We start from the raw sequence: 8193 nt of genomic DNA, 5'->3' as shown, positions 1-8193 counted from the left end.
AAGTACTTCGGATGTGCATACACATATGTGATACGCTAGGCATGGAACTGCAGTCTAAGCAGGAAATTCATTACGTTCACGAAGGCAGTGGGCCACAGTGATCTTCATCATGTTCAAGAGCCACGGTTGCGTGGTGTATTTTCCACTCAAGCCATCACATTGGTGCTCCAAGTTTAGGATTTTAGAGCATTTTGGATTTTGGGTTAGGGATGTTAAGTCTACTATGCCTTGGCAAGGTAGAAATGCGATTTTTTTTGGTGCTGGTGATTGAACCCAGGTCCTGCCCCTGAGCTACATTCTTGGTTTAACTTGTTAAAATATGTTGAACTAGGGTTTGTTCAATTTCTAAGTTTCCCAGGCTGGACTTGAACTCCCAGTCATCCTGCCTCAGCCTCCCACAGTGCTAGGAGTACAGGAGCTGTCACTGTGGCCAACTCAAACTAGAATCATTTCAAAAATTTTGTTTCATTTTCTGTGCACCATTTGGTGTAAAAAATAGCATCTGGTCCCAAGTGTCTTTGTCTGCAGACACTCTACTGCAGACGGTTTTCGTTTTCCTGACATCTCCAGTGTACGACGCTAATCACTAAGCTCTTCCTCGTCACTGAAGTACGCGCTCTTCTTTATCCTCGGGCGCCCTGAATCCTCGGAAGTCGAAGGACCCCAAGCACTGACTTTCCATTTGTTGTGTTCTTCCATCTTGGCTTGCTGGCAGGCGATGGCTTGGCTGAGGCTGTCCAGAGCGGGGTCCTCGCCTTCATCCTCGCTTCCTGCTGTGTCCTCGATTTCTTCCAGTTCGGTGGTTTTCTTTTTCGTCTTCTTTTCTTTCTTCATTGGAAGCTCACGTTCCCCGAGCATATTCTTTGGACAAGCATAACTTAGGTGTCCACTTTCCCCACATTCGTAACATTTAGATTTATCAAGGTAGTTTGACCTTCGGATGAATTCAGCTGCTCTTCCATTGTCAATAGCCATGCTTGCCTTTATCACTCTATCAAATAACTGTTTGTTATTTATGGCTCTGGTGCAGCTTTGTGCAGAGTCTTTATCCAAAAACAATATAAACGCCACTCCTTTACTCTTCCTCGTGTCTTTGTCTTTCATTATAGTAACCTTCACAACTTTGCCATACTTGGAAAATATCCGGTATAAGTCGTTGTTTGTGAGGGAGAAGGGCAAGTTGGACACGTACACTGTGCTCTTACTTGGAGCTGGGCCACCACGCATTTCCTTGGGCAGGTCGGCCTGCGTGGGGCCGGCGCCCAGCAGGGGTTCCCAGGCGGCCAAGGCCGCTGTGCGTTTTGCGGCCGGCTTCAACCCGGCTGCGGGGCGGGCGCCTATTTATTTATTTATTTATTTATTTATTTTCTTGGTGGAATCGGGGATTGAACTCAGGCCCTTGCACCTGCCAGGCAAGTGCTTATTCTACTGAGCTACCTCCAAGGCCCTCTAACTTTTAGTTTTGAAACTAAACAGTTGATCTAGTAAAAGATTATGTGGATAGAAGAATAATGTGATCTGAATCTTAGGCTATTTAGAAGTATCTGTGAATATGGTTTATCGTCCATGTTTGCTTTTCTCTAGTAACCATAGTGCTCAGTAAAATACTTGCCATTGTAGATGGTCAAGGCATTGCTATTTTAGGCAAGAGAGGAAAGCATTTTACGTATTTTATCTACTAGCTACTTACTAAGAAGTCAAATTACTGCAGCACATTTTGACTTATTTCCTTTAAGCACACTTAGGAGGGCTGGGGATATGGCTCAGCAGCATAAATGCCTGCCTGGCAAGTGCAAGGTCCCAAGCTCAATCCCTGGTACCACAAGGAATAAATAAAAGTACTTAGAACACAAGAAATACCTATTTTGTGCTGGTATAGTTCATTTTATAAATATTCAAATAATACAAGTTTTAATGTTATTAATTATAATCAGTTGATGCTATACGTACATACACTGATTATATAAATCACATACAGGCATGAATATATAGTATGATTAAAGATGAACTAATGATTGATTGAACAGGCTTATCTGGTGCCAGGGTATTGCTTTGCTTTTGAATTCTTGTTTCAGTCTGCCCTGTTTATTGAATGATCATCTCCATATAATATTTGAAAATTTCTTGTGTTAAATATAGTAGTTCTTGGTACTTAGCCATATTTTTCATCCTCTTTGGCTGATACATTTATAATGCATTGATTCAAATACATGTGGCTTTTTAATTTTTTTTCAGAAAAATATAGGGTCATCCATCATAGATTAATATTTGTCTTATGCCCTCCTCTCTCACATGCATACACAAACGTCTTTTGTGGTTAGTGATATTATTTCATTTCTGTGGTTTGCAGTCAAGGAGAATATAGTAAAGAATCCCTCTTGGTTTAAAATTAGAAAGGCTTATAGTGTTCGTCGTATTTATGTTCCCTTGGCTTTTTCCAGAGATCAGTATCTATGAGAGAGATTCACTTTGTTTTTCTAATTAGTAGCAGTTGGATGAAACAGTATCCAAAAGAGAAAAGTACAACATAGAGAACTGTAAGCCATGCTTCTAACAGGTGTTTCAAAGGATTAAGTTCTTAAACAGCAATGCTGAGAGTAAGAGGAGAGACATTTTGCAGCTAAACTGTTCCTAATGATAGGGGAACACACCAGGAATTTGCATACAAGTGAAGATTTGCTTTCCTTTCCAATATATCAAGTGGGTTTAATATATTTTGAGAAGGAAATTTTGAGATAAAAGAGTGAAACATGTTCTAATATGGAAAGGCTACATAGACTGATTTCATTTTGGGTTGTTTTGTTACTCTTATCTTCATCCCCAGTGTACACACACATACACACACTGTTCATGTGCAAGGGTAGACACTCACTGACAATATTGTCTACATTGTTGTGATAATACAGAACCAGTAAAAGTTGGTATAAGTCATTGTACAATAGGTTTAGGCAAAGAAAGGTTAAACCATGGATACAACTATATGAAAGTATTAAGTTGACAAAGTGTATAGCAAATTTATAAGCAAGTTGTTCCTGGAGCTTATCCTTCATGTAAAGAGCTATATGTAAGCAGGGGTTGGTGATACTCAGCTGTATTCCCTGAACTCTGCACAGCTGAGGTAGGGGCAGCACAAGTTTGAGCCCAACCTAGACAATTTAGAAACTGAGAGGAACTCTTTCTCAAGGAGTTGTGTGTATAGGTCTTTGTAAAGGGCCTGGATTCAATCTACAATATCAACATATTTTTAAAAAATAAATTTAGAAGGTGCCAGTATTAAAGTTCTAGCAAACCCTATATGCTCTCCAAGCTTGTGGGAAATGAGTGACCTAGTTGTTGTTTTTTTTTTTTAGTATTTTACTATATTTTCATTTTTGGCCGTACCAGAATTGAACTTATTTTCTCTTCAAACTCAGAGTTTTACCTTTCAACTCAAATTCTTCACTCCATCAAGACCATATTTGAATATAAATGTATGCCAATACATGCAATAAAGAATCTTGAGCATATATCCACATAAAATTTAAGACAGCCATGTCTCAAAGATTTATAGGTACAGAGAGCAGTTGTGTGGCTTCTACTCTGTATAACTGGTAGGGCCAGCACTGCACATTTATATCTGTTTTAACCTTCGTCCACAATAAGGCTGGGGGCTTTGGATTTTTTTCTTTGTTCCACTTTTCCTGTCTCTAATCTTCCAGTCCTTATGCCCCTGCTGCATTTGTGCAATTTCTAGCTGTCATTTAAATTATCAGTTCTTGCAACTTTTATTTTCCTTTGGTCAGCCATTTCCTTTTATTCCAGTGTTTCCTTTCAGCAGACAAATTTTTCCACTTATTTCAACTTTCCTTACCTTCTGTGCTTACATCTTCTCATGATTGGTTTTTATCCCTTTGTTCAGGGACTAACAAGTCTCACTGTTGCTTCAGAGTTAGGATCTTCTTGATTAGTGAACTGAATGGTCCACCTGTTTTCTTTGCCTCAACTCTGATGAATTTAATCTGAACAACAATTTTTTGTTTTTTCTTTGCCTGACACTATTACCCTTGAAAAGACAACTATGACCTGAGGTTCTGGTTAGTCAAAATGTTACTGTGCTTGAAAAAAAATGCTCTAACATTCATATATTTGGCACCCAAAAAGGAAACATAATTATTCCTTCAATCTGAATTTGTAGAATTAAAAAATAAATAAATAAAGGCTACAGGAGTGTTTTCTTAATTCAGTCAACCAAATCAAGGCTTCTTTCTTTTGCTCTTTCTCAAAAGGATTGAGCTCAATAAAATGTACAAGATTCTTTGCCAAGCAATTCTTTTTTAATTTTTTTTTTTAATTTAAGCCCATGGGTATTTCCAGGGAAATTCAACCCACATGTTTCTGATTCATTTACACTTAATTCATTAAAATTTTGTTTTTCAAGAGGCATTTGAAGTCCAAGGGCCTTATAAGACTTTTTATGTGACTTTTCATGCTATTTCCCCCCTCAAAAACAGGAAGTGGTATTGTGCTCAGAGCTGAAACTGCGAAGGATGGAATTGCAGCTGAATCACACAAAGCACGGAAAGATGATCTTGCCTGCCCTGGCTCATCTTGCAATGAGAGAACACCTAAAATACTTACACCAACAGGACTGTCTATTGTCAAGGAAACTTCTCAAGGATCTCCCAAGAGAAGAGGACTTCCAAGATTAATTTCTACAATGGCATACATCTAACTCAATATTCGTACGAGTGTAATGTTATGAAGACAGATACATGTACCACAGTCTCATGAAGTGGTTGGCATCTGTTTACTTAATATAAAACTTATTGCCCTTAATCCAAGAAAGGAAAATTACATAAAAAGTGAGCTGAGGAGAAAGAAATTGGGTCAGATTAAACAAATAAATGATATGAGTTCAGTGACAATGAGAAACACTAGTGTATCACTTAATCAGGCTTCTAAATTACAAGGAAGATTTCTTTTTAACCAGAGACAATTTTTAGTGGCAGGAGTATAGCATCTTCTTTGTGGCAAAGCAGAGTGGAGATGCTTGCATAATGGTCAGCTCTTCCTGGGACACACTTGCATACTGGCTCAGCACCAAAATCTGTCCCGTAAAACCTTTGCAAGAACAGCTTTGCAGTCACCCAGTGAAATCCTGCTCCAAAGCCGAGCCAAAGTATTCTGACTATGTCAGTTCCCAGTCCAAAAAGTCCCACAAAAGAATCCAAACACCACTGATAATAACCTGTAGTACCAGGCATAATCAAAACTGTTAGGAGCACAAACTTCATAGAACATGTGCTCACAACCAAATGGTTGGATTTATCTAGAAGTGGAACAAAGCCCAAGGAACACGTGAAATTCTTATACACTTTTCATGTTCTCATTAGCCTGTACAAAGCTTTCGAAGTAGTTGTTTTGATTACTATTTTGAAAAGTCTAATATAGTTATTAGACAATGGCAGAATAACTTTCATAATCAGACATGATTAATGCTTTCTTATTCACAATCATTAAAAATTAAGGGCAATACAATGCTAACACTGAACTATTCATTACAGACTTAGAAGATTACCTGTAAAGCTCTAGTAAAGACATCCAAGCAAAGAGTACCAAGGCCATACTGAAAATATGAGTTGACAGATAAACTCTCATTCTTACAGTCCAGTAGTCCATAACAGTGGGTTATCTGTAGGACTGGAAAAGCCAGAGGTTGTTGACTGAGCCTTTTACAGCTCAGCATATTAATATGGCTTTACTTTTTATACTTTGTTTTTATACTTTTCTGCTGGATTGTTTTGCTGAATTCACCCACCTACAATATCTAAATGGCAATGGAATACCCACCTCTGACAAAACTAAACAAAAAAGAGGATACAAATGAAGGACAATTTTGTATCTGTATATACAAACTAGTTAGGATAGATAGACAGCTACTTTCTCTTAATTCAATGAGAAGAAAGATTTGTACTAATAGTATTTGGACAGGATATCATGTCTGCACCTTGTACTATGAATAACCACTACGAAGACAATATGCAATGTATTAATTATTGAAACTGTCCTACTAATCAGTTTTGAAACTGTTTCATTGCTATTTGTTTCTCAATAAAATTAATAAAAAACCCTCTCATCCTAGATTACAAGAAGAAGCTGAGGTACTCTTGTAGAACACATTAACTAACACTTGCATTTGAAAGTATCACCCAGAAAGGGGTTTGGTGTAAAGTATACTTACAGACTTTATCTAGTATAAATGAATCCACAGATGTGTCCATGTTTATCTCATTGCACTACTTAGTAATGGTCTCTAACAACACCTCTAAAGTTCAGTGGTTAAAGCAATATGCCACAGATCTGGAGTTAGCACAGAGGTTTTACTATTCTAGGAAAATCTCTGAGGATTTCCCCTGCATTTGAAGTCAGCTGTCGTGTTTGTTTAGGACTGGCTGGTTTAGAATGACCTTGGTCTGACTTGGATCTCTTCTGTGTGATTTCTTAGCCTCCAGGAAGCTAGTTTCTGGCAATGGCAGGTGTCTGAGGAAAGAAACAGAAAGTCTGAAGCCACACTGAGTCTCTTCTTGTGTCACATTTATCAGTGTCTCAGGCAATGAAAATCTCCTGGCCAATCCTGGAGTTAGAAGGTGAGTAATGTATCAAAATTATAGCAGAAAAATGGTTTATGGAAGTTATTGTCTTAGTAACTCATATAAACTGATTCATTATGATTACCTACAAAAATCTTTAATATTTTTCCACAAGAAATCTTTGCTCTTCTTGGTACAAGTTAGCATAGCAGATAATGGCTATACTTCACACTAATCCACTATAGTTTCCACTATCACCTTACCATTTTCTATATTTTATTTTCTATGAGACAATTCTGTGAATTTATTGCAATTGTATGTCACTTTTTTTTCTTTCTGGAGTCTTTCTTTAAAAATTATTTTTAATCTTTTGTTTATTTTTTTGGCAGAGGTCTTGCTACGCAGCCGTGGCTTGTAGAGAAGGCTTCTATCTTAGCCTCTCTAACGCTGAGATTACAGGTGTGCTCCACCATGCTTGGTTTCCATGGCCAGGACAGCATGCCCAGTGTTCCAGGGCCAACGTGGCACTAAGGATTGAGCCTGTGTCCTTGTGCTTGCCATGCAAGCACTTAGACTGCCAAGCTGGCTCCCCAGCCCTCCTCTGGAGCCTTTGAAAACCTACAGAATAATTGATCTTTCTATAGGCTCTTTTTGCTCTTATTTTCCCATTTCGAACACTTATCCCCTCAATTAGCCATTATTGAATTAATATCTGTAGTAGGATGAAAAACATGGGGCTATCATTTTTTCTTCCTTTTTGCCTCAGTATTTAGCTAAACTTATGGTATAAATTAGGTGCTCAGTGCAGAACTGCTTTGATATTATAAAACCTGGTGAGAAAGAACAATGTGGAGATGAGACTAAAAACAATTAGTTGGGCAGAAATGAAGATGATTAGCTATACGGTCCTCTTGTGAAAGGATATAATGATGCAGAGAATGAGCAGAAGCAGACAAGACCCGAGAAACAGGATGGTTAAAGCATCCAAAGTCTAAGAGGAAGTTGTGAAAGAGAAAAGAAAGTGACACATTAGTGAAAGTGAAACAAGGGTGGAAAGTAAAGCTGAAGTTCATTTACTTGACTGCAAAAGACTTGGCTTACTCATGGAAGTGTAAAAATTCCTTTAAAAAACCCAAATATATGAATGATAGCAATTAGAGCATGCACATATTCTGCCACATCGTTATCCAGCATGAAGCCACTTGACAAACCTTTGATGTAATATCATGCAACAAACACGAGAAATTAATCTTTTACACAACACCCAACCTCAGTACTTGTAGAAACCATAGAGTAGATTTCTTCTTTTTCTGAATAAGAAAAATACATTGAACTATGAATGAGAAATATGTTTAATTACTGGACATACATTAGAAAAAATAGTTGATAACAGAAAACTTTTAACTTTACTATACTAAAATGGAGATTCACAATTTGCTTTCAGATACTTAGAGGCAACTGAAGAAATACATCAATCTCCTCACCAAACACCTAACAAAGAAAAACAAACATTTGCAAAACATTTAAATATCAAACACAGACAAGTTCTAAATATGATAACACTAACTCATCTGTGTGGTAGGCTTCTAATTACAGCAGATTATACTTCTGCATATGCTGACAT

General features: G+C 37.6%; 1 pseudogene; it reads right to left on the bottom strand.

Moving 5' to 3' along the window:
• Positions 1-450: 450 nt before the first annotated feature.
• Positions 451-1227, bottom strand: LOC101567032 (annotated as a pseudogene).
• Positions 1228-8193: the final 6966 nt, after the last annotated feature.

This window comes from Octodon degus, unplaced genomic scaffold (assembly GCF_000260255.1).
Source record: "Octodon degus isolate 3935 unplaced genomic scaffold, OctDeg1.0 scaffold00020, whole genome shotgun sequence".
NCBI lineage: Eukaryota > Metazoa > Chordata > Mammalia > Rodentia > Octodontidae > Octodon > Octodon degus.
Note: the sequence above shows the minus strand (reverse complement) of the source record. Positions and strands in the feature narration are given on the sequence as shown.